Source organism: Hyla sarda, chromosome 6 (assembly GCF_029499605.1).
Source record: "Hyla sarda isolate aHylSar1 chromosome 6, aHylSar1.hap1, whole genome shotgun sequence".
In the NCBI taxonomy this organism is placed as follows: Eukaryota; Metazoa; Chordata; class Amphibia; order Anura; family Hylidae; genus Hyla; species Hyla sarda.
The window spans coordinates 65,910,002-65,937,338 of NC_079194.1; the positions used below are offsets into that span (position 1 = coordinate 65,910,002).

At 41.7% G+C, this 27,337-nt stretch overlaps 1 protein-coding gene across 5 annotated transcripts in view; it reads right to left on the reverse strand.

Moving 5' to 3' along the window:
* The window catches only part of GRAP2 (GRB2 related adaptor protein 2), a 253,216-nt gene that overhangs the window by 167,010 nt on the left and 58,869 nt on the right, over positions 1-27,337 (reverse strand). Inside the window, exon 1 of one of the 5 annotated variants that reach the window (XM_056524018.1) lies at positions 26,521-26,641. The exons of the other annotated variants lie outside the window; for them this stretch is intronic. The gene's annotated coding sequence lies outside the window, so the exon portion shown is untranslated. Of the gene's footprint in view, positions 1-26,520; positions 26,642-27,337 lie in introns of those variants that run through there. 5 annotated transcript variants of the gene reach the window in all.

Below are 27,337 nucleotides of genomic sequence, written 5' to 3' on the forward strand. Positions count from 1 at the left end.
GTAGGAACAATTAAAAGCTTTAAAACAGGGTTAGATACATTCCTGGAACAAAATAACATTAATGCTTATGCAGAATTATAAAACTACATCCCTTTCCCTTATCCCCTTACACCCTTCACTTCAATTCCCTGTTTGGACTTGATGGACGTATGTCTTTTTTCAACCATACTAACTATGTAACTATGTAACGAGGCCTAAAGCAGAGGGAATAGAGGAGCACTTTGTCCTGTGACAGAGCACACTCATTAGTCTAAGGCCCTTATTGTTTTTCCAGACACAGTGCCACCTCTGTAAATGTGGCTGCGCCTGGTACTACAGCTCACCCTTTTTAAAAGAATAAAACTGACTTGCTAAACCAGACACATCTGCAGGTAACTCATGAAGATGAAGCCAATTTTAATTGTTTTCCCTCCTTGTCTTCTAAGAACCATAACTCATTTATTTGTTTATTGAAAGAGCCACAAAAGGGTTTGTTTTTTTGTAAAAAAATAATAATATTTGTATATATATTTGAGGGGTAAAACTGTATGCACGGTTATCTTTTTTTTTTGTGGGTTACACAGTTACAGTGATACCCATTTTACTACTTAAAAAATAAAAATAAAGAGTACTTGTTATCAAACCATTTTTTCTAAACTAACTCAGAATATATTATCTAACTACTCCTAACACTCCTCCTGCCCTTTAAAAAAAATTCCGAGCTTTAAAAAGTTGTGTATCATACCTTTCCCCTTGCTCACATTGGCCCTGATTTATCAATGAGCCTGAAACCCCAATTGTCTGTTTTTTCCCATAGCAACCAATCACAGCTCAACTTTCATATCTTAACGAGCTCTTGTGAAGTGAAAGTTGAGCTGTGATTGGTTGCTACGGCAAAAAACAGACAATTAGGGTTTCAGGCTGATTTATAAATCAGGGCCATAGTGTAAGCTCCTCGCAGAAGAAAGTGGGCGTCCCCAGCAGGCATGACGTCACTGAAGCCTGCGAGAGCTGTTCCTCGCCATGCCCCCTATGCACTTCCTGAGTTTGGTCTCCTGCCAGGCTGGGAGGAGACCAAAATAACTGTTTGATTTGCAGCAGGGAACAGAACAGAGCCACCTAGTGGCCGTTTTTTTTTCCCATTTACATTAAAAACATAAAGGTTGAGGATTTTAATAGCAAGTAAATAGCAAAGCAAAGTGTCTTATAATTACATAAGCAGGATAAGTTTTATGGGGAAAAAAAGAGCAGAGCTTACATTTACAAAACCAAGGCTGGATTAGAGGTGAAGTAGTGTGCCCAATAATGGAAATCTGCTCACCTTGCTCTGTTGTGTATGAAGACACAACAGCATTTGCGCATAAATGGAATATATGGTGGTGCAGCTCCCTGGAGTCAGCAGTGGAAATTCCTCAGCGATGATACAAATGGAGACTAGTGTAGAGGTAAATACCAGGTTATTGAGCGCGATCCACCAGGCAGGAGACTTCTTATGAAGCAAAATTCTGTTTATTCAGCCATAACATTACGCATTGCGAGGTTTTGGAACCTCTTCATCAGAGGTACAGGCAGTAATTACTGCCTGTACATCTAATGAAGAGGTTCCAAAACCTCGCAACGCGTAATGTTATGGCTGAATAAACAGAATTTACCTACATAAGAAGTCTCCTGCCTGGTGGATCGCGCTCAATAACCTGGTATTTACCTTTGCACTATTCTCCATTTATAATTACTTAAGGAACAATATATTAAAAGTTTAGTTTGGTGACAGGTACTCTTTAAATAAATATATTTAAAATGACCCTTTTATTTCTTTGTCTGTGGAGCTGCATGGGGGCTTATTTTTTATACTGTGATCTGTAGTTTTTTACTATTTCAAGGTAGATGAAACATTGATCTGTATACAAGTGTTCACTCTAGGACTGATTACACTTGACCACCGGGCCGGCGGCATGTGATGTCACGCCTCCGCCCCCGTATGACGTCACGCTCCGCCCATCAATGCAAGCCTACGGGAGGGGGCGTGATAGCTGTCATGCCCCCTCCCGTAGGCTTGCATTGAGGGGCGGAGCGTGACGTCACACGGGGGTGGAGGCGTGACGTCACACGCCGCCGGCCCGGTGGTCGCCTGTAATCAGTCCCGAACGAACACGCTCCGGGGACTGATTACAAACGGGGTGCCGCGTGCATGATCCCGGGGGTCCCCCGTGGCGGGACTCCCGCGATCAGGCATCTTATCCCCTATCCTTTGGATAGGGGAAAAGATGTGTAAGCACCGGAGAACCTCTTTAATCTGTCATGTGGCAGCTGAGGTCCATCTCCTGTTCTGGACTATTTCTGCCCCATCATAAAAAGGTCAGTCACTAAGGCCGACTTCACACCATGGAATCTCCAACTGGACAAAATCCGACCAGAGATTCCAAGTGAGCAGGGCCGGCTCCACCTATAGGCAGATTAGGCAGCTGCCTAAGGTGCCCTCTTCAGGGGGGCGCTGCTCTTCCTACTGCAAGAATGATACTGCACACTGTCTCCACTGTCTCTGTCTCCACTGTCTCCTCTGTCTCACTGTCTCAACAACTCATTGCCAAAGGGGGTAAAGGGAGCCGCAAAATGAGCTTTTGCCTAGCTTGGCAATAATTATTGCACCAGCCCTGCGAGATCCGAACATTGAACAAGGTCAATATTTTGGTGGAATATTTTGAGCGATTATGCCTCGTGTATATTATAAATCCATGTACTGTAATGATATATACTGTGATAATATATACTGTAATGATATATACTGTGATAATAAATACTGTAGTGATATATACTGTAATGATATATACTGTGATAATATATACTGTGATGATATATACTGTAATGATATATATTGTAGTGATATATACTGTGATGATATATACTGTAATGATATATATTGTAGTGATATATACTGTGATGATATATACTGTAGTGATATATACTGTGCTAATATATACTGTAATGATATATACTGTGATAATATATACTGTAATGATATATACTGTGATAATATATATTGTAATGATATATACTGTGATAATATATACGGTACTGTGATGATATATACTGTGATAATATATACTGTAATTATATATACTGTAGTGATATATACTGTAATGATATATACTGTGATAATATATACTGTAATGATATATACTGTAACAATATATACTGTAATGATATATACTGTAGTGATATATACTGTAATGATATATACTGTAGTGATATAAACGGTGATGATGTATACTGTAATGATATACTGTGATAATATATACTGTAATGATATATACTGTGATGATATATACTGTAATTATATATATTGTAGTGATATATACTGTGATGATATATACTGTAGTGATATAAACTGTAGTGATATATACTGTAATGATATAAACTGTAATGATATATACTGTAATGATATATATTGTAGTGATATAAACTGTAATGATATATACTGTGATGATATATACTGTAGTGATATATACTGTAATGATATATACTGTAGTGATATAAACTGTAATGATATATACTGTGATGATATATACTGTAGTGATGTATACTGTAATGATATATACTGTGATAATATATACTATAATGGTATACACTGTGATGATATATACTGTAGTGATATATACTGTGATAATATATACTATAATGGTATATATTGTAGTTATATATACTGTGATAATATATACTGTAATGATATATACTGTGATAATATATACCATAATGGTATATACTGTAATGATATATACTGTGATGATATATGCTGTAATAATATATACTGTGATGATATATACTGTAATGATATATACTGCAATAATATATACTGTGATGATATATACTGTAATGATATATACTGTAATGATATATACTGTAATGATATATACTGTAATGATATATACTGTGATAATATATACTGTAATGATATATACTGTAATAATATATACTGTAATAATATATACTGTGATAATATATACTGTAATGATATATATTGTAGTGATATATACTGTAATGATATATACTGTAGTGATATAAACGGTGATGATATATACTGTAATGATATATACTGTGATGATATATACTGTAATGATATATACTGTGATAATATATACTGTGATAATTGTGGTATTGTGCCAAGGGACTGGCGCAAGGCGAATGTGGTGCCAATCTTCAAAAAGGGCTCTAGGTCTTCCCCAGGAAACTATAGACCGGTAAGTTTAACGTGCATTGTGGGTAAATTGTTTGAAGGACTTATAAGGGATTACATACAGGAATACATAGGGGATAACTGTATTATAAGTGATAGCCAGCATGGGTTTACTAAGGATAGAAGTTGTCAAACCAATCTAATTTGCTTTTATGAAGAGGTGAGTAGAAGCCTTGACAGAGGAATGGCTGTGGATATAGTGTTTCTGGATTTTGCTAAAGCGTTTGATACTGTCCCTCATAGACGTCTGACAGGTAAGTTAAGGTCTTTGGGTTTGGAAATTTTAGTTTGTAACTGGATTGAACACTGGCTCATGGATCGTACCCAGAGAGTAGTGGTCAATGATTCGTACTCTGATTGGTCCCCGGTAATTAGTGGTGTACCCCAAGGCTCTGTACTGGGCCCGCTGTTGTTTAATTTATTTATCAATGATATAGAGGATGGCATTAACAGCTCTGTTTCTATCTTTGCAGATGACACCAAGCTTTGTAGCACGGTACAGTCTATAGAGGATGTGCATAAGTTACAAGATGACTTGGATAGACTAAGTGTCTGGGCCTCCACTTGGCAAATGAGGTTCAATGTGGATAAATGTAACGTTATGCATCTGGGTACTAATAACCTGCATGTGTATATGTTATATACTGTAGGGATATATACTGTGATGATATATACTGTAGTGATATACACTGATGATATATACTGTAATGGTATATACTGTAGTGATATACACTGTGATGATATATACTGTAGTGATATACACTGATGATATATACTGTAATGGTATATACTGTAGTGATATACACTGTGATGATATATACTGTAGTGATTTATACTGTGATGATATATACTGTAGTGATATACACTGCGATAATATATACCGGGATGATATATACTGTAGTGATATATACTGTGATGATATATACTGTGATAATATATACTGTAGTGATATACACTGTGATGATATATACTGTAATGATATATACTGTAATGGTATATACTGTAGTGATATATACTGTGATAATATATACTGTGATTATATATACTGTAATGGTATATACTGTAGTGATATACACTGTGATGATATATACTGTAATGATATATACTGTAATGGTATATACTGTAGTGATATACACTGTGATGATATATACTGTAATGGTATATACTGTAGTGATATACACTGTGATGGTATATACTGTAATGATATACACTGTGATGATATACACTGTGATGATATAAACGGCTTACTTTTTACACTCTTAGCACAGAATACCTACCATTTATATAAGGTACAAGAGAAGTCAGCATGCAGTAAGTAGGTCACACGTACTTGTCACTCAATTAAAAACATATTAGCATTTTTAACATTGTGCTTGCTGACACTTACTAAGCGGCACAAGGAAATTCTGAAGCTGTCAAGGTATTTTGGTAGGAAAAAAAAAAAACATACAGCAAGTCCTATAATTGGCGCTTACTGCTAATCTGTCAATATATATCTGCTGCATAGTGATAAGCCCTCATTATATTGCTAGCGGAATTTAACCCCGAGTGTGGTTCAGGCTACGGTATGACCGTGATATATGTAAATGACGCTGCGGTTTAATGGAAATACAGATTACTATGCTAAATATGCCCATATCAGCATACATTATATCACATTGCTATTGCTGCTTACTCCCTTATATCTTATTCTTGCAGACAGATGGATGATCTATCAAACTACAAAGTAAGCCAGATTCTTTTCTCCGAAATACGCTATGATGCTTAGCAGTCACCGGGCGTCGGCGCCAAAATCGAATTATTCGCCTATGGCATGATGCATTATATTATGTAGCATTTCTCATTATTATTCACCTTATCCTATGTTTACGCAGATAAGATTTTGGTTTTTGCAAATCTACCCATAAGGCCAAGTTCACATGGCGGAAAATTTGAGGAATGCCTGCCCGGAAAACATGGGCAGACATTCGCAAATATTGTGCGCTGGCTGGAACATGCCAGCTCTAGGACTACTCGAAATTGCATTGTCACTGTCATGATTCGGCTTACAGGTAGTGGATCCTCTGTGTCAGCGAGGGATTCGCGTGGACCGTGCTGGTGGACCGGTTCTAAGAGGCTACTGGTGTTCACCAGAGCCCGCCGCAAAGCGGGATGGTCTTGCTGTGGCAGTAGCAACCAGGTCGTATCCACTAGCAACGGCTCAACCTCGCTGACTGCTGAGAAGGCGTGGGACAGAGGGACTAGGCAGAGGCAAGGTCAGACGTAGCAGAAGGTCGGGGGCAGGCGGCAAGGTTCGTAGTCAAGATGGATAGCAAGGGTTCAGGTAACACAGGCTTGGACAACACTAAACGCTTTCACTGGCACAAGGCAACAAGATCCGGCAAGGGAGTGCAGGGGAGGTGATCAGATATAGCCAGGGAGCAGGTGGAAGCCAATTAAGCTAATTGGGCCAGGCACCAATCATTGGTGCACTGGCCCTTTAAGTCTCAGAGAGCTGGCGCGCGCACGCCCTAGAGAGCGGAGCCGCGCGCGCCAGCACATGACAGGAGGGACCCGGGACGGGTAAGTGACCTGGGACGCGATTCGCGAGCGGGCACGTCCCGCTGTGCGAATCGCATCCCCGACGGCCATGTCAGTGCATCGCTCCCGGTCAGCGGGACCGACCGGGGCGCTGCAGGGAGAGAGACGCCGTGAGCGCTCCGGGGAGGAGCGGGGACCCGGAGCGCTAGGCGTAACAGTACCCCCCCTTAGGTCTCCCCCTTTTTTTGTCCGACAACTGCTTTACCTGGGACGAGGACACCGGGAGTGAATGGAGGGTTTCCTCAAAGGCAGGCAGTACAGCAGGAGTGGGAATGGGGAGGGAGGGCAGAGGGTGAAGCTTGGCCCGGGGCAGGGTGACACAAGGACGGGGGCCATAAGGAGGCACTGAGGCTTGCCTGAAGGGACTGGGAGGGGGGGAGAGACATCTCTTGTGGCAAGCAGAGTCCCAGTTCTTGATCTAACCGGTGGTCCAGTCAAGGGTGGGAGAATGAAGCTGGAGCCATGGCAGACCGAGGAGGACCTCAGAGGTGCAGTTGGGGAGGACGAAAAATTCAATCCTTTCGTGGTGGGGTCCGATGCACATCAAGAGGGGTTCTGTGCGGTAACGCACGGTGCAATCCAATCTGACTCCGTTGACCGCGGAAATGTAGAGCGGCTTGACGAGACGGGTCACCGGGATGCAGAATTTATTCACAAAAGAATCCAGAATAAAATTCCCAGAGGCACCAGAGTCCAAGCAGGCCACGGCTGAGAGGAAGGAGTTGGCTGAAGAAGAAATCCGCACGGGCACCGTGAGACGTGGAGAAGCAGACTTTGAACCAAGAGACGCCACACCCACGTGAGCTGGGTGCGTGCGTGCGTTTCCCAGACGTGGAGGACGAATAGGGCAATCCACCAAGAAATGCTCGGTACTGGCACAGTACAGACAAAGATTTTCTTCCCTACGGCGATTCCTCTCTTCCTGGGTCAGGCGAGACCGATCCACTTGCACGGCCTCCTCGGCGGGAGGCCCAGGCGTAGATTGCAGCGGATACTGTGGGAGAGGTGCCCAGAGATCTAAGTCTTTTTCCTGGCGGAGCTCTTGATGTCTCTCAGAAAAACGCATGTCAATGCGGGTGGCCAAATGAATAAGTTCTTGCAGGTTGGCAGGAATCTCTCGTGCGGCCAGCACATCCTTGATGCGACTGGATAGGCCTTTTTTAAAGGTCGCGCAGAGAGCCTCGTTATTCCATGATAATTCGGAAGCAAGAGTACGAAATGGGATGGCGTACTCGCCCACTGAAGAATTACCCTGGACCAGGTTCAGCAGGGCAGTCTCGGCAGAAGAAGCTCGGGCTGGCTCCTCGAAGACACTACGGACCTCAGCGAAGGACTGGACTGTGGCTGTGGCAGGTTCATTGCGGTCCCAGAGCGGTGTGGCCCAAGACAAGGCCTTTCCTGAAAGAAGGCTCACTACGAACGCCACCTTAGACCGTTCTGTAGGAAACAAGTCCGACAACATCTCCATATGCAAGGAACACTGAGACAAAAATCCACGGCAGAGTCTAGAGTCCCCATCAAATTTGTCCGGCAGGGACAAGCGGAGGCTAGGAGCGGCCACTCGCTGCGGAGGAGGTGCAGGAGCTGGCGGAGGAGATGGTTGCTGCTGTAGCAGAGGCAGGAGTTGCTGTAACATGGCGGTCAACTGCGACAGCTGCTGTCCTTGTTGGTCAATCTGCTGCGATTGCTGAGCGACCACCGTGGGAAGGTCAGCGAGACTTGGCAGCGGCACCTCAGCGGGATCCATGGCCGGATCTACTGTCACGATTCGGCTTACAGGTAGTGGATCCTCTGTGTCAGCGAGGGATTGGCGTGGACCGTGCTGGTGGACCGGTTCTAAGAGGCTACTGGTGTTCACCAGAGCCCGCCGCAAAGCGGGATGGTCTTGCTGCGGCAGTAGCAACCAGGTCGTATCCACTAGCAACGGCTCAACCTCGCTGACTGCTGAGAAGGCGTGGGACAGAAGGACTACGCAGAGGCAAGGTCAGACGTAGCAGAAGGTCGGGGGCAGGCGGCAAGGTTCGTAGTCAAGATGGATAGCAAGGGTTCAGGTAACACAGGCTTGGACAACACTAAACGCTTTCACTGGCACAAGGCAACAAGATCCGGCAAGGGAGTGCAGGGGAGGTGATCAGATATAGCCAGGGAGCAGGTGGAAGCCAATTAAGCTAATTGGGCCAGGCACCAATCATTGGTGCACTGGCCCTTTAAGTCTCAGAGAGCTGGCGCGCGCGCGCCCTAGAGAGCGGAGCCGTGCGCGCCAGCACATGACAGGAGGGGCCCGGGACGGGTAAGTGACCTGGGACGCGATTCGCGAGCGTGCGAATCGCATCCCCGACGGCCATGTCAGTGCAGCGCTCCCGGTCAGCGGGACCGACCGGGGCGCTGCAGGGAGAGAGACGCCGTGAGCGCTCCGGGGAGGAGCGGGGACCCGGAGCGCTAGGCGTAACAGTCACCATAGACTGTAATGCATTTCTGAGCGGACTACGACAAAAGAATGACCATGTTAAGAGCAGTGGATAAGGAGATTCATGCGTTACAAACCAGCTGTAAAAATAAATGTAGCCCGAAAAATTGTAATCCCAATAATTCAAAAAATTCCATTAGCCCCAATAACTCAATAACTACAATAAGCCCCATTAACTCAAAAAATACCGTTAGCCCCAATAACTTAAATAACAACGTTAGACGCAATAACGCAAAAAATCCCATTAGCCCCAATAACTTAAATAATAACGTTAGACCCAATAACTCAAAAAATCCCATTAGCCCCAATAACTTAAATAGTACAATTAGCCCTTATAACTCAAAAAATGACATTACCCCAATAACTCTGAAAATCCCATTAGTGAGACTACATGTGTAAAACTTAATGGAAATGTAAAGTGTATGTTCACAAATGCCAGAAGCCTAGCAAATAAAATGGGGGAGCTTGAGGCCTTGATACTGGAGGAACATATTGATATAGTTGGGGTCACTGAGACATGGCTGGACTCCTCGCATGACTGGGCTGTCAATCTGCAGGGGTTTACATTGTTTCGCAAGGATAGAATGAACAGAAAAGGTGGTGGAGTCTGTCTGTATGTAAGAAGTGGTATGAAAGTCAGTGTGAACGATGCCATAGTGTGTGATGATTCTGAGGAGGTGGAATCACTGTGGGTAGAATTACAAAAGGAGGGAAATACTGAAACAATAATATTTGGTGTAATCTACAGACCCCCTAATATCACTGAAGAGATAGAAGGTCGGCTGTATAAACAAATAGAGAGGGCCGCCCGGGCAGGTACAGTGGTAATAATGGGAGATTTTAACTATCCAGATATAGATTGGGGCCGGGGGTTGGCTAAAACTACAAAGGGGAGAAAATTCCTAAATTTATTGCAGGATAATTTTATGGGCCAGTTTGTGGAGGACCCAACAAGAAGTGATGCCTTGTTGGATCTGATCATTTCCAACAACGCAGAGCTGGTTGGTAATGTAACTGTGCGGGAAAACCTTGGTAATAGCGACCACAATATAGTTACTTTTGACTTAAAATGTAGAAAACAAAGACAGACGGGGAAAGCAAAAACATATAACTTTAAAAAGGCAAATTTCCCTGGGTTGAGGGCTGCACTACAGGACATAGACTGGGGGGAGGTGTTCTCAAATACTGATACAGAAGGTAAATGGGACATCTTTAAATCAACTCTAAATAACTATACAGCTAAATATATACCAAAGGGGAACAAATATAAACGATTAAAACTAAATCCTACATGGCTGACAAATGAGGTTAAAAGAGCAATAAACAACAAAAAAATAGCCTTCAAAAAATACAAATCTGATGGGTCAGCTATAACATTTAAACAGTACAAGGAGCTTAATAAAATCTGTAAAAATGTAATAAAAACAGCAAAAATTCAAAATGAGAGACAAGTGGCCGAAGAAAGCAAAACTAATCCTAAATATTTTTATAGATATATAAATACAAAAAAAACAAGGACAGAGCATGTAGGACCCCTTAATAATGATAATGGGGAGGTTGTCACGGGCGATCAAGAGAAGGCGGAGCTACTGAATGGGTTCTTTAGTTCTGTATATACTATGGAAGAAGGAGCTGACATTGGCCAGGTCAGTGCTGGTAACACATCATATAATGTACTGAACTGGCTTAATGTAGAGATGGTACAAGGTAAGTTAAGTAAAGTAAATGTAAGCAAATCTCCAGGGCCGGATGGACTACACCCAAGAGTTCTTAGAGAGGTAAGTCCAGTAATATCTGTACCCTTGTTCATGATATTTAGAGATTCTCTGGTGTCTGGTATTGTGCCAAGGGACTGGCGCAATGCTAATGTGGTACCAATCTTCAAGAAGGGCTCTAGGTCTTCGCCAGGCAATTATAGACCGGTAAGTCTAACGTGCATTGTGGGTAAATTGTTTGAAGGACTTATAAGGGATTACATACAGGAATACATAGGGGATAATAGTATTATAAGTGATAACCAGCATGGGTTTACTAAGGATAGAAGTTGTCAAACCAATCTAATTTGCTTTTATGAAGAGGTGAGTAGAAGCCTTGACAGAGGAATGGCTGTGGATATAGTGTTTCTGGATTTTGCCAAAGCGTTTGATACTGTCCCTCACAGACGTCTGACAGGTAAGTTAAGGTCCTTGGGCTTGGAAACTTTAGTTTGTAACTGGATTGAACACTGACTCATGGATCGTACCCAGAGAGTGGTGGTCAATGATTCGTACTCTGATTGGTCCCCGGTTATTAGTGGTGTACCCCAAGGTTCAGTACTGGGCCCGCTGCTGTTTAATTTATTTATCAATGATATAGAGGATGGTATTAACAGCTCTGTTTCTATCTTTGCAGATGACACCAAGCTTTGTAGCACGGTACAGTCTATAGAGGATGTGCATAAGTTACAAGATGACTTGGATAGACTAAGTGTCTGGGCATCCACTTGGCAAATGAGGTTCAATGTGGATAAATGTAAAGTTATGCATCTGGGTACTAATAACCTGCATGCGTCGGATGTCTTAGGGGGGATTAAACTGGCAGAGTCACTGGTAGAGAAGGATCTGGGTGTACTTGTAGATCACAGACTACAGAATAGCATGCAATGTCAGGCTGCTGCTTCCAAAGCCAGCAGGATATTGTCATGTATCAAAAGAGGCATGGACTCAAGGGACAGGGACATAATACTCCCCCTTTATAAAGCATTGGTACGGCCTCACCTGGAATATGCTGTTCAGTTTTGGTCGCCTGTTCATAAAAGGGACACTGCAGAGTTGGAAAGGGTGCAGAGACGCGCGACCAAACTAATATGGGGCATGGAACATCTTAGCTATGAGGAGCGATTAAAGGAGTTACAATTGTTTAGTCTTGAGAAGAGACGTTTAAGGGGGGATATGATAAACGTATATAAGTATATTAATGGCCCATACAAAAAATATGGAGAAAAACTGTTCCAGGTTAAACCCCCCCAAAGGACGAGGGGGCACTCCCTCCGTCTGGAGAAGAAAAGGTTTAGTCTAAAGGGGCGGCACGCCTTCTTTACCGTGAGGACTGTGAATTTATGGAACGGTCTACCTCAGGAACTGGTCACAGCAGGAACAATTAACAGCTTTAAAACAGGGTTAGATACATTCCTGGAACAAAATAACATTAAAGCTTATGCAGAATTATAAAACTACATCCCTTTCCCTTATCCCCTTACATCCTTCCCTTCAATCCCCTGGTTGGACGTGATGGACGTATGTCTTTTTTCCACCATACTAACTATGTAACTATGTAACTATGTAACTATGTTAATTCTTTCAGCCGACACCGAAATTTCTACGGTGGAAACATTTGCTGTGGTAATTCTGCCGTGTGCACGGTGCATCACAATCCCAATGAAACAATAGGACTCTACTGCAACGAAATTTCTGAGCAGAATTTTTTTGGCCAAATTCTGCTCAGAAACTCCGCCATGTAAACATACTCTTGGGCTATGTTCAGATGGTGACATTTCTGTGCGGAATTCCACTGGAAAATTCATCTGGAAAATTTCGCAAAATTCACTGCACATTGAATTCAATGGAAATTCCGCTGTCCCATTCACACGGCAGAATTTCTGCCATGGAAATTCCACTGGGAAAATTCTGCAAAAATATAAGACCTACATTATGCAGAATTCTGGGGCGGAATCCCATTTAACTCAATGGGGCTTTGAATTTCTGCAAAATTCTGTGTTTTGAACACACACAAATCGCACCGAAATTCTGCTGTACGGAATACGAGAGGAATAGCAGAATTTCCGCCATGTGAACATAGCCTTAGACATTGGTCTCCACCTAAGAGTCTTTTTTTAATTTTTTTAATTATTCATTGAGTATTACCGTAAGAATAATAATATTAATAATTAAAAAAAATTATATATATATATATATATATATATATATATATATATATATCACCGACCTTGAAATAGATTTTGCTAGCTTTCCCTATTGTTTGGATTTTTTATGTGTGGGTTTTATTTTGAATATCCTGTAGATTCCCAGAAAAAAAGGCTTTTTCATGTTAAGAAGTAGAAATTAAAAGTATGCTTTCATTTTTTGCTCAAACTCCTGCGAATTTGCATATAAATTATACAGGATACATTTGCATAAAACCTTGGCGTACTCACAATAAAAGTAACATTAAGGATCCAATTATTGTGTAGCGGTCACAGATTGCCATCGAACACCGCCTGGCATTTGCATAGAAGGTTAGATTCCTGATCTGTAATGCGTTACACTGTCTCGTAATATCTACATAGCGTGAACTTTGTGGGCGGGGGATAGCAGCATGCTTCATGTTTATATATATATATATATATATATATATATATATATATATATAGTATATATATATATATATATATATGATCTTTTTTTAACTGGTCATTATTTACTGCTGTAAAAAAGAATATGTCCCGATTTATATTGACAAAAATTTCTGCTGGCTGTCTGGGCCATTGGCTGTCCGGGCATGCTGGGAGTTGTAGTTTTGAAACATAACATCTGGAGGCAGGGCCAGCTCTGCCTATAGGCAAAATAGGCAGCCGCCTAGAGCGCATTCTTGATGGAGGCACCGCTGCCTGCAGCAATAAAGTTAGCCAGCATCTGAAGCACCCGCCCATCCAGCAAAACCCTGCCACACCGCCACCCCAGTAGTAAGGTGATTACATGAGGAGGAGGTTTGTTACAGTGTGTCACCCCAGTAGTAAAAAGATTACACAAGTAGGGAATTGTTACAGGGTGTAACCCCAGTAATAAGGAGATTACATGAGGAGGAGGTTTGTTACAGTGTGTCACCCCAGTAGTAAGGTGGGGTATTTCAAAGGGCGGAGCCAGTGGGCGAGGTCAAGGAGCGGCAAAATGAGCTTTCTTTTAGGGTGACAAAAATCCTTGCCCCAGGCCTGTCTGGAGGTCTACAGTTTGAGACCACTGGTGTGTTGTATCCTATAGTGCTGCACATGAAGTGCTTGTCTTCTTTTTCAGTTGCAAAAAGTAGAAGTGAATGCTTTTTTATATTAGGCTAAACCTACTTGAAGAACAAATGAGGTGAAGAACGAATGACCAAATTAGATTTAAGTTTTCACATATTAGGAGATGATGCGGCAGCCTGGAAAAGACAATTAGGCTGGTAAAAAAAAAATATTACAGGTGGAAAAGAGGAGGAGAGAGACAATTAGTAAGATGGATGGGCACTATCACAGTCATCATGAACCTGCCATTAGGAAACTTGAAGACTGAAATAGAGGACAGGATGTTCTAAAGATTCGTTTGGTCAACAGAGATGAAAATGGAGAGTGGGCACTAATCACGAAGAGAAAAATAATGACCTAGTGTTACCGAATGTGTGGGGTTAAAGAGTACCTGTCACTAAATATACTTTTCTAAACTAACTCAGGCTATGTTCCCTAACTACTCCTAACACCCCTCCAACCCTTAAACAATATTTGAGAGCTTTAAAAAGCTGTACATCTTACCTTTCTTCTTGCTCACATAGTGCAATCTCCCAGCAGGAGAAAGTGGGCATTTCCCAGAAGGCATGACGTCACTGAAGCCTGCTGGAGGACCACTTCCGCCCTCACTTTGTTGCAGTGCTGTGATGAATAGAAGACCTCAGGATCTGTGCAGCAGCTTTCAGTCTGTGCTTTCACTGAGGCTCTGTTCAGCTTTTAGTCTGTGCAGCTGTCAGTGAAGCTGTCAATCAAGTTCAGTGCAGAGAAACACTTCCTGAGTTTGGTCTCCTGCCATTACAAGCAGGAGACCAAAATCTGAGATTTTGACCAGACGGAATGTGTTCTGGCCAAGAAGGGAGACCCCTGGTTGCTAGAAGTATACAACAGAAAAACTAACATAAATTTTATTTTTTAACCCCTTAAGGACTCAGACAATTTTGGCCTTAAGGACTCAGACAATTTAATTTTTACATTTTAATTTTTTCCTCCTCGCCTTCTAAAAATCATAACTCTTTTATATTTTCATCCACAGACTAGTATGTAGGCTTGTTTTTTGCGCGACCAGTTGTCCTTTGTAATGACATAACTCATTATATCATAAAATGTATGGCGCAACCAAAAAACACTATTTTTGTGGGGAAATTAAAACGAAAAACGCAATTTTGCTAATTTTGGAAGGTTTCGTTTTCACGCCGTACAATTTACGGTAAAAATGATGTGTGTTCTTCATTCTGAGGGTCAATACGATTAAAATGATACCCATTATTACATACTTTTCTATTATTGTTGTGCTTAAAAAAAATCACAAACTTTTTAACCAAATTAGTATGTTTATAATCCCTTTATTTTGATGACCTCTAACTTTTTTTTTTTCCGTATAAGTGGCGGTATCAGGGCTCATTTTCTGCGCCATGATCTTTACTTTTTTTTGATACCACATTTGCATATAAAAAACTTTTAATACATTTTTTATAATTTTTTTTTAATAAAATGTATTAAAAAAGTAGCAATTTTGGACTTTTTTTTTTTACGTTCACGCCGTTCACCGTACAGGATCATTAACATTTTATTTTAATAGTTCGGACATTTACGCACGCGGCGATACCAAATATGTCTATTAAATTAATTGTTTACGCTTTTTGGGGGTAAAATAGGAAAAAGCGGACGTTTTACTTTTTTATTAGGGGAGGGGATTTTTCACTTTTTTTTACTTTTACTTTTACATTTTTTTACATTTTTTTTTACACTTGAATAGTCCCCATAGGGGACTATTCATAGCAATACCATGATTGCTAATACTGATCTGTTCTATGTATAGGACATAGAACAGATCAGTGTTATTGGTCATCTTCTGCTCTGGTCTGCTCGATCTCAGACCAGAGCAGAAGACGCCGGGAGACGGAATGAGGAAGGAGAGGGGACCTCCGTGCGGCATTCTGAATGATTGGATCCCCGCAGCAGCGCTGCGGGCGATCCGATCATTCATTGAAATCGCGCACTGCCGCAGATGCCGGGATCTATATTGATCCCGGCACCTGAGGGGTTAATGGCGGACGCCCGCGAGATCGCGGGCATCGGCCATTGCCGGCGGGTCCCTGGCTGTGATCAGCAGCCGGGATCAGCCGTGCATGACACGGGTATCGCTCCGATGCCCGCGGTTATGCACAGGACGTAAGTTAAGTACCACCGCAACAGGACGTACATTTACGTCCTGCCTCCTTAAGGGGTTAAATGGAAGCCAACGACAAAAGTTAATTATTTGGCATAAGGAATCAAATATTAAAAATCATGTTTAACCCCTTAAAGGGGTACTCCACCCCTAGACATCTTATTCATTATCCAAAGGATAGGGAATAAGATGTCTAATCGCGGGGGTCCCGACGCTGGGGACCCCATGATCTCGGCTGCGGGCACCCCACTGTCATCACTGCACAGAGGAAACTCACTCTGTGCGTAATGACGGGTGATACAGGGGCCGGAGCATCGTGATGTCACGGCTCCGCCCACTCAATACAAGTCTATGGGAGGGGGCGTGGTGGCCATCACGCCCCCTCCCATAGACTTGTATTGAGGGGGCAGAGCCGTGACATCAAAAGGGGCAGAGCTGTGATGTCACGATGCTCGGCCCCTGTATCGCCCGTCATTACGCACAGAGCGAGTTTGCTCAATGCAGTGATGACAGCGGGGTGCTGCAGCCAAGATCACGGGGGTCCCCAGCGGCGGGACTCTCGCATTCAGACACCTTATCCCCTATCCTTTGGATAGGGGATAAGATGTCTAGGGGCGGAGTACATTGGAGGAGATTTATTGAAACCTGCACAGAGACAAAAGGTGAACAGTTGCCTATAGCAACCATAGCAATCAGATCACCTTCAATTTTTCGCCTTTTTAAAAAAGTAAAGAAGCAATCTGATTGGTTGCTATGGGCAACTGCTCTACTTTTTCTCTGCACACATTTTGATAATTCTCCCCCATTGTGCTTAACTTTACAGCCATAAAATTAAAGGGGTTATCCGGCCAAAGTCATCTTATCCCCTATCCAAAGGTTAAGATGTTTGATCATGGGGGGCCCACCACTGGGACCCCCCGCAATCTCTGTGCAGCACCCGCATTCTATGTGGGGCTACATCTCCAGTCTCGAAACGCTCTTTCTTTCCGGGACTGGAGATGTGACGTCACGCCACGCCTCCTCGTAACGTCAAACCACACCCCTTCCATTCATGTCGCATGGTGTGATGTCACGAGGGGGCGTGGCGTGATGTCATGTCTCCAGTCCGTGATCAGACATCTTATCCTTTTGATAGGGGATAAAATGTCTTTGGCCGGATATCCTTTTAAAAGGGGTACTCCCATGGAAAACTTTTTTTTTTTTTTTTCAAGTCAACTGGTGCCAGAAAGTTAAACAGATTTATAAATTACTTCTATAAAAAATCTTAATCCTTCCAGCACTTTTTAGGGTCTGTATACTACAGAGGAAATGCTTTTCTTTTTGCATTTCTCTTCTGTCACGACCACAGTGCTCTCTGCTGACCTCTGCTGTCCATTTAGGAACTGTCCAGAGCAGGAGAAAATCCCCATAGAAAACGTGCTGCTCTGGACAGTTCCTTAAACGTACTGCAAGGATTAAGATTTTTTTATAGAAGTAATTTACAAATCTGTTTAACTTTCTGGCTCCAGTTGATTTAAAAAAAAAAATTAAATAAAAAATAAGTTTTCCACGGGAGTCCCTTTTAAGGCCAAAAAAAACTTCACCAGCTTGTATAGAACTAAATATTTAAAAAAGTATTTTGTTCTTTTAAATTGCTACAAACAGCAAATGGAACAGGTGAACTCGAATGGTCTTTTAGAAAATACAGTGAGAAATAAATATTCTCTTTATTTTTTTTCACACGATTAGGAAGGACCGAAATGTTAAATCAGTCGGCGGAATGGATTTCTCATTACCGCAGTTTTCCATAGGAACTAACAAGCACTTATGTGTATGCAATAGACGGCAATAATCAGCAATCTGCATTCTGGAGTGCATCCTCGTGCCTGGATCTGGGGCTCGGAGCTCATCCTTCTCCTTGTGTTCCTCCAGATATTTCACATAGCATATTCTTCTGACTTATATTTTCAGTCTCCCAGCTATAGTATGTGTACAAAGAGAATGGGATGCCTCCAACTCTATATATATATATATATATATATATATATATATATATATATATATATATATATATTTTTTTTTTTTATAAAACCACAGGGTAGGCAGCACAACCTCAGTAGTAGCATCTCATAGATAGGGGTGAAGGCAGAACGATAAGTAGTCCCAGTCGCAGACCACGCCCATCAATATAGCGCATGTAGAAACAGCAGCACACCCAAGCAGGGTACGGTGAAAAATAAACAGAGCTTTATTTGCCCATGTTCACAGTGCAACGTTTCAATGGTGTCACTCCAATATGTTAAAAAGTGTCAGTATTATAGCATATATCTCAAATATCATTACAAAGAAATAAAGTGAAGTGCAATACATCACAATATAATACACATATAGGTCGTTACATAAGTACCTCTAGATCACAATATAAAGTGCAATATATTGTTTAAGTGCCAGCTGTCTTAGTGTAAGGTGCTGATTAAAAACATTGTCAAGGGGATGGATCCGCCGCTTCTGGGTGTACAGCGTGTGTCGTACACCGGGAAGCGGCGTTCTCCTGCATAGATAGATATGCAGGAGAATGCCGCTTCCGGGTGTATGGCACGCGGCACATGCGCGGCGCTACCCACGTGACCTACACCAGGAGGAAGACTGCGATGAGGCAGCCATGAATATTCATGAGCCGGGCATCCGCTCCGCCCGGCGAAAATGACGTAAGCGAGTCCGTGCTGATGCTGCGGACCTATGGAATACCATATAACTAAAAATGAAGATATCTGGCGAACCGCTGCACAGTTTTTAATGAGGTAAGAGGCGTTTTAATCAGGATCACCCGCACTACAAGCCCGTGTAACAGGTTTAGTGCGGGTGATTCTGATGACAGATTTCCTTTAACACACTGCTTGGGCAGTAGTGACAAAAATCCCTTTTGGTTTTTCTTTTGATGCTAATATTTGTACATAGTATTCATATATGTGTTTTTATTATATTCACATTTCCTTATATATGCACTTTGTTGTAGTTGATACTCATATATGCTCTACAGATGGTTTAGGAGCATTAGCCACCATGCATAACCTATTTAGGAACATTAGCCCCATTCCCACACAGTGGTTTCACACATGTTGTCTTTCACATACATATATACAACCTTGCATAATCTATTTACTATAGTCTGCTCGAATGCCCATACATATACACTGAGATAACATGTTATACAATTTAGATTTTACAGCAAATAGTTTGATTTGTGTTGGTCCCTGGCCCTGCCCAACAGCCTGATGTCGTTTTTTGCCCCAGGGTGGGATGTGCGCATGCGCGAGCATGGGTGCCGCTCACGTGACTGTGGACAGGCCCGGTGGCGTATCACATGACACACTATGCGGAAGAGAACACCGTAATGGCGAACTGACACATGTAAGTGAGTGTGGATCCGTCCCCTTGACAACAATGTTTTTAATCAGCACCTTACACTAAGACAGCTGGCACTTAAACACTATATTGCACTTTATATTGTGATCTAGAGGTTCTTATGTAACAATCTATACCTGTATTATATTGTAATGTATTGTACTGTTACTGCACTTTATTTCTTTGTAATGACATTTGAGATATATGCTATAATACTGACACTTTTTAACATATTGGATAATTGTTTAATGATTTGTTTCACTCTATATAATGCTACCTTGTACACCGGTATACCATGCTTGACAAAGATGGTGTGATACCATTGAAACGTTGCACTGTGAACATGGGCAAATAAAGTTCTGTTTATTTTTCACTATACACAGCTTGGCTGTGCTGCTGTTTCTACATGCGCTGTATATATATATATATATATATATATATATATATATATATATATATCCTAATTACAAAAATTAACCTAAAACAACATTCTGGAAAGCAGCCAACAGATTAAACAGGCATACCGTATGGTGCCAAATAATCATGGTTTCAGAGGAAATGCTTAATGATAATTATAGATAGGGCTGCCATTGAGACTCATTTTGCTGTATACCGTCTAGCGTTTCAGAGCTTACTCGCTAAAAAAATATAAAAAGGGTATTTAATGGATAGCTGCAGGTAGCAGGGATTATGTGAATAAAAACCTGCAAGTGAATACAATAACAACAATTTGGAAAAACTGTGTTTGCTGAATGGGATCATTAGACAGGTTACTCTTATGCTTTGGCTTTATAGGGAGGTTAGCCACAATAAACAATGATCTAATGAAGCCCAATATGTTTTTCCAATGTTAAGAATGCAAACAGACATAAAATTATTAATTTATATATATTAACAGGATTTATTTCTGTTAGTAACCAATTTTAACACCATGCATTATGCTGTAACTCTCTCCTTCTTCCTGGAAATATATGAACAAACTAACATGTGGATTCTATGATTTTGCTTTTCTGTAGGTAGTATAAGCCTCTTTGTTAATATGTACATAAGGCTGAAGTGCTTTGGGGGTGTTCTCTAATGCTTTATTTTTCACCGCCTCCATTCCTGGTGTGAATCAAAGGCAGGGAAGGCATATGCAAATGACCATGGAGGAAGTGGAGATGGGCTGGCTCACCCTGGGCTCTTGGCATACTGGGTTACACCCCCTGGGCACTTCAGTCTCATCTACATATTAACAAAAATGGAAAGGCCTATAGAGATAATAAAGACATGCCCAAAATCACTTGCCCTATCCTTTACCTTACAGCAGCTTTGGGTTTGGGTTCTGCGGACATGGAGTATCATTTACTATGGAAATCTATGTTCACACAGACTCACATATATAGACTACACTCTCACATATTTCTTTGGCATGTATTTTAAGGTGTGAAACATCCATTTTACTCCTCAAACCCTTCATTTAAAAAATTGCCATTGGTATGCATTGAATTTCTTGGGAAAACAGCTGACTGTTCCAATGTAGTTTCATTTTAAGGATGCAATTATACCAGCCATACCAATAAATGCATGGTACAAAAAAAGGTTAAAAAAAAAAAGGTAAAAAAAAACTAAACAAAAAACAAACAAACAGCAAAAGACATTATTTACATAAATGCTTACAACAAACAAACAAACAAACAAACAACAACAACAAAAAAGCTCCATTAAACAAAAAGAGAGTTCTTTCTCTGAAAAAAAAGTGTTTTATGTCTCAAAATACAGTCCAAAAACATGGACATAGGGAGAGATTTAGCAAAGCATTAGTAGGTTAAAATTGTCGCAAAAAAGTTGCATGTGCGACTACTCTATTTTTTGTGCGACTTTTTGATTGTGCAGTGTCCTAAGCAAAAAAAAAAACTTGCTTACCAAAGCAAAAAGTGATTTTTGACTTGCAGTGGTCAGAGATTTATCAAGTGCAAAAGTCGCAAAAAAAGTCGCATCACATGAAAAAACATACTAAATTTACTCCAGCTCAGACACGGAGCAGAAAAAGCCACTACCAAAGCAAAAAAAAAATATAATAATTGCTAACCTGAAAGAAATTTATCAACAGGCTGAAACCAGTTCATAAATAAGTCGCACATAAGCAAAAAAAATTGTACGAATAAAATAACTAAAAAAAGGAATACATAAGCAAACATTGATAAATGTCCCCAAGAATGTTTAGGTCTATGAACTGTACCAATAGCCATAACATTTACAAGAAATCAGAGCATAGACGGTAACCCTTTTAATGGAAATATGTCCATTACATGGATCCGTAATACAAATGTGTTTTAATCCCTCTCTAGAGACCTTAATGGGAATATTCCATATGCAAAACAGATTAAAGTAGCACATGGTGTGTTGTTATACTACCTGCATATTTTATACAGCCATATGAGTAGCCCTATATATTAAAGGGGTAGTCCAGTGGTGAAAAACTTATCCCCTATCCTAAGGATAGGGGATAAGTTTGAGATCGCGAGGGGTCCGACCGCTGGGGCCCCCTGCGATCTCTCTGTACGGGGCCCCGGCTCTCGGCCCAGATAGCGGGTGTCGACCCCCGCATGAAGCGGCGGCCGACACGCCCCCTCAATACATCTCTATGGCAGAGCCAGAGATTGCCGAAGGCAGCGCTTCGGCTCTGCCATAGAGTTGTATTGAGGGGGCGTGTCGGCCGCCGCCTCGTGCGGAGGTCGACACGCCCCCTTCCCCCGGGCTGTCGGGGCTCCGTACAGGAGATCGCAGGGGGCCCCAGCGGTCAGACCCCCCGCGATCTGCAACTTATCCCCTATCCTTAGGATAGGGGATAAGTTGCTCACCACTGAGTCACCACTGGACTACTCCTTTAATATTAGCTCCATATTACAGAATTAAAAAAATTGACATAATATTGACTTGTAATTCGAAATACGTGGTATATTTGGCCTCCTGCGAGACATGCATGTGTCAATATGTAGGTTGTACATCTACACCATTGAAAGTGAGAATTAGACGACATTTGTCTGACTGTACAAATCTACAGTTTAATATCTCAGCACTATCCAAACATTTTAGGCATATACATCAGGGCAATACAGAGTCCTTCAGAGTGGTAGGAATAGAACGTGTCAAAAAGATGTCACGGGGTGGTGATCTGAGGAGATCTCTCCTAAACCGGGAGTCCTATTGGATTTTTTTTACTGGGCACCCGGCAACCAGCTGGACTTAATTTAAGACATGACCTCATTCTTACGTATTAATATATCATGTCCCTTATCGCACCGTGCACCCATGACATGGTGCTCCAATGCCAATTGCAGCATTATTTAGCATAGCCATTATATGAGTAGCATTGGGGTCAGTATATTGGAGTTCTATGCCCTGGATGCACGGTGCAAACTAAATCATATATGGAGAAAATTTTATAGGTCAATCTTATTATGATATTATTTATCCATCTATGACATAACTAATTTGGAAAAGATAGTGTATGCACTGCTATGTCTATTTTAATTTTTTGCCTTTATGTATGTAATTTAAAATATTTGTAATCCAGTGCCATGTCTTATTTCCATCTGCAGAGGCTGTCACATGACCAACTGCTATACTATAAATTGTTTTATCTTTTGGTATGTTTTATGCCATGACTAAAGGTCTTGTTACCCGAAACGCGTAGGCTTATGCTCTGTTCTGTTCATGTATCTGCTTTTATGCCAATAAACTATATTGCAACGGACATTGAGTGCTGGACGTTCTACCTTGTTTATTGACTTAGAATATGGTATGTAAAACTGGCCTATAAGTGATTTATTTTGTGAGATATTTCTTATTTAATCTACATCATTTACAGGAAAAAAAAAAACATCCATACCGTTTTAGATTTGTTGTATATAATAATGGGTTAATTTTTTTTTACTGTGTTTCTGATAAAATAGAACATATGAAGAAATTCCAACTCTAATCAGCTCCTAGTGTCAGGTAAATAATGGCAAAACATCAGCCAGAGACAATGAAGTTTAAATAATACAAAATATAACACAAAATACAGCTTTTAACATTAATAGGTGTTACTCACATATAATGTTTCCTTAGAGGCTGCAGACCTCAGAATTTCAACTCCTATCTAAGTTAAACTTTCTTACAGCCTCTCCTGCTCTCTTTTAAACTAATAATCTGTCCTCAGCACCTGTGCTGACTTGGGTGAAACTGAAAATCTGCACTGGACAGAAAGGGAATGACACGCCCCATTACCAACTTGCCTGTAAATCCATAAAAATCCAGGCCCGAAGCTGACCTGGTCTGCTAGGGAATTTACACTATTCCTGGATTTTAATATCTCATCCAGTTTTTCCTGGATATGCTTTACCTAATACCTGGAAGAAACATATGACCGATACCTTAGGCAAACATAGCGAACCCCAACTAACATTCCTGTCACTATCTACCAATAATGCCTAAAAATATAGGATGTGTCGTTTAATAAAACTCACAATTTTGTCAGATGATAAAACTCACAATTTTGTCAGATGATGTTCAAATAATTTTGTATTGTAAGACAGAATGAATGAAAAAGAAAAAAAAAGAAATGTTTTTGTGTCCTAAAGCCAAAATTATTTTCTAATCAAATTTTTTTATTAAAAAATTCCAAACTTGAAGAATGTCATAGTAAGCTTGGTCAATTTCAGATGACAGTCTTTGTGAGGCTTTCAGTTCAGGTCAGGCTGTATAATGGATGCAAAAATACACGTACAGCCATGTTACAGTCTACTGAAACTAGACATATTCACCAGTATTCTTTTAGAAAAAATGTTGTAGCTAGATATTAGCTGGGAGTAAAAAGGGAAACAGGAAATGCTATATCTATTATTTCTTAAAGGGGTACTCTAGACATCTTATGCCTTATCCGGGCTGTCACTGCAGTGTTCTGAACACAAAACCTTGGAGCTTCCGTGTACATGTCGTCACACCAAGCCCTCTCCATTAATGCCTATAAGAGGGGGCATGGCTGCTATTACATAGCCGTCACGGCTCCTCCCGTAGACATGAATGGAGGGGTAAACCAGCATGGAGCAGAGTTCGCTCCATGCACCGGATGATTGGGGTACTGTGCCAGAGATCGCAGGGGGTCCCAGAAGCCAGACTCCTCACAATCAGTCATCTTATCCCTTATCCTTTGATGCCTAGGGGCAGAGTACCCCTTTAAGTGGTGTTTTTTGGCTCAGTGGCAGCTTGTGAAAATCTCAACATGCTCTGGCTTTGGCATTTTTCCAGATATTGTGGTGTTTTTTTTCCCATAGACTTTTATAGGTTGCAAAAAAAATCAGAAAAAACTCCTATACTAATACACCATATTTTGGGAGAAATGCTACAAAAACTGCATCATGGAGGAAAAGAAAGAGGTGGCATTTTTTTTGTGGCCTTTTTTTCAGACCACACAAATGGCAAAAAATGTTGTGCCTGAAAGAAGGCTTAAAGGGGTACTCCGCAGCTCAGCGTTTGGAACAAACTGTTCCAAACACTGGAGCCGTCGCCGGGAGCTCGTGACATGATGTCACGCCCCGCCCCCTCAATTCAAGTCTATAGGAGGAGGTGTGACAGCATAAGGGGGCGGGGCTATGATGTCACGAGCTCCCAGCGACGGCTCCAGCATTCGGAACATTTTGTTCCAAACGCTGATCAGCGAAGTACCCCTTTAAGGTAATTCAGGTATCGCGAATATAGGAAGGTGCGCTATGAGTTAAATTCATCCAGAACATTATATAAACACACTAGGTGGATTAAAGATGCCCAATTTAGTTGGTTGTGCATGCTATTACAGGCACATCAAATAGAAGTAGTAGATTTTGGTGTCTGCTAATATTCTCAACAGTGCTTGGTGTCAGGTACCACCTCATGTCAGGAGAAGCCCCATAATAATTTAATGAAGAAAACACAGCAGTGAATTCTATTGCAAAGGAAATACACATTTAGGGTCACACGTAACAAATATGCAGCTTATTTCACGTTGCACAAAATCTGTTGCACATCGGGAAATTCGCTGCGTATTCTCCTATAAACAAACACACATGGCTTTCCTCTGGCAGCCCTGTGTGAGGTTTGGAGGCAGGGCTAGCGCATCAACATTACTGTGACACCCTGGCCCCGCCTCCATACTGCACTGCACACACAGGACTGCTGTGGGAAAGCCCTGCATGTTTGCTTATTGCAGAATATGCAGCTTATTTCCCACTGCAAAGCGGATTTTGTACAGCGTGAAATACGCTGCGCGTATACGTAACGTGTGACCCTACCCGTAAGGGACACAGAGCTTGACCAGACTTCAGATTGTTAAGACGATCTGCCTAAGAAAAATGAGATCTTCTGAATTCAGCTTTGTCATCAGATATTATCACCAGTGAATACATTTTACATAGGAAATTGCGGTTAATATAACAGATCCAGGCAACTGATTGTTTAATGTTTGACATTTCATTAATCACTTAAGAAAATGACTTATATCTACATTTTATCCATTACAAAGTACAGTAATTAACACCATCTAAGTAAACCAAATCACAGACATCACATCCCTGTATTTAACCATTTAGCCTCCAAAAAAACACCTTGAAGGGTTAAAGGAGTACTCCGGAGCTAACCTTTTATGGGAGAATTGGAGCATGAGACAAAGTTATATAACATTCTAATATACTCACGTTTTCCATATGGTCTTCTTCCCGGTCTTCTCCCGGAAGCTTGGTCTTTTGATGACGCTCGACCTGTATTTCTTCTTGATCCGCCGCCATCTTCGCCCGGTGACTCATCGCTCCCATGAGTCACTGCGGTCTGTGCCGGCCTCCCCGCCCGGAGTCGGCTACTCCCCCAAAGTTAATTTATTCTGCGCATGCGCAGTACTACGCAAATAGCGTAGGGCTAACGCTAGGCTCCTATCGCTGCCTACGTTAGCCCTACGCTATTTGCGTAGTGCTACGGCATTTTTGCGACACCGCTAGTCCATGTGCCCACTAGCGCAGTGTTTCCCAACTGGGTTGCCTCCAGCTGTCGCAAAACTACAACTCCCAGCATGCCCGGACAGCCGAAGGCTGTCCGGGCATGCTGGGAGTTGTAGTTTTGCGACAGCTGGAGGCAACCTGGTTGGGAAACACTGCGCTAGTGGGCACATGGATCAGTGGGCTAGTGGGCACATGAAGAGGGCTGATGAGCTGGGAGGGGGAGGATGGGAGGAGATAACCACAAGGGAAGGAGCTGTGGGCGTCACTTTATTATAATTTATTATAATTTCCTGGGGGAACGAGCAGCAGCTAACAGGAAGCTGGCGCAGGGAGTCATGGGAAATGTAGTCTTTATGACATGGCTGCTTACTGCTACAGGTGACAATTACAAGAGAATGGCTGGGCCAAATTTGACAAATGAGGTATCGTTGGAAAGGTCTTTAAAAGAGCTATCAGATGAGGTAAACTTTTTATTTAAGTACCAGCGCTCCAGAGTACTCCTTTAACATTCCAATAAGAA